This window comes from Macadamia integrifolia, chromosome 2, assembly GCF_013358625.1.
Source record: "Macadamia integrifolia cultivar HAES 741 chromosome 2, SCU_Mint_v3, whole genome shotgun sequence".
NCBI lineage: Eukaryota > Viridiplantae > Streptophyta > Magnoliopsida > Proteales > Proteaceae > Macadamia > Macadamia integrifolia.
Window position 1 is genome coordinate 36,964,376 of NC_056558.1, and position 302 is coordinate 36,964,677.

General features: G+C 34.8%; 1 protein-coding gene across 4 annotated transcripts in view; it reads left to right on the forward strand.

Moving 5' to 3' along the window:
* The window catches only part of LOC122070177 (serine/threonine protein phosphatase 2A 57 kDa regulatory subunit B' beta isoform-like), a 14,329-nt gene that overhangs the window by 4,014 nt on the left and 10,013 nt on the right, over window positions 1-302 (forward strand). The window lies entirely within an intron of this gene.

Here is a 302-nt window from a genome sequence, read left to right on the forward strand (position 1 = left end):
GGGGGGGGGGGTTAAACACTTCCATACATGATTAATGCCTAATGCAACAACATCAGTATCTCTGTTATTTTGATGTAGTTTTAGGGTGCGACTATATTAATATGTGGGTGAGTTGCATGGGCTTTTTTTTTCTTCTGAAACTCATGTGATTTATCTATTAATTTTGGAGGGACAAATTGCATGATTTGCTTAAGATACAAAATGTTTGGACTTCTGGACAGAGAATGGTGGTCTCCTATCATACATTTTGATAGGCAAACCTTGAACTCATGATGAATAATAACCTCTTTTTTTTTTTTTTT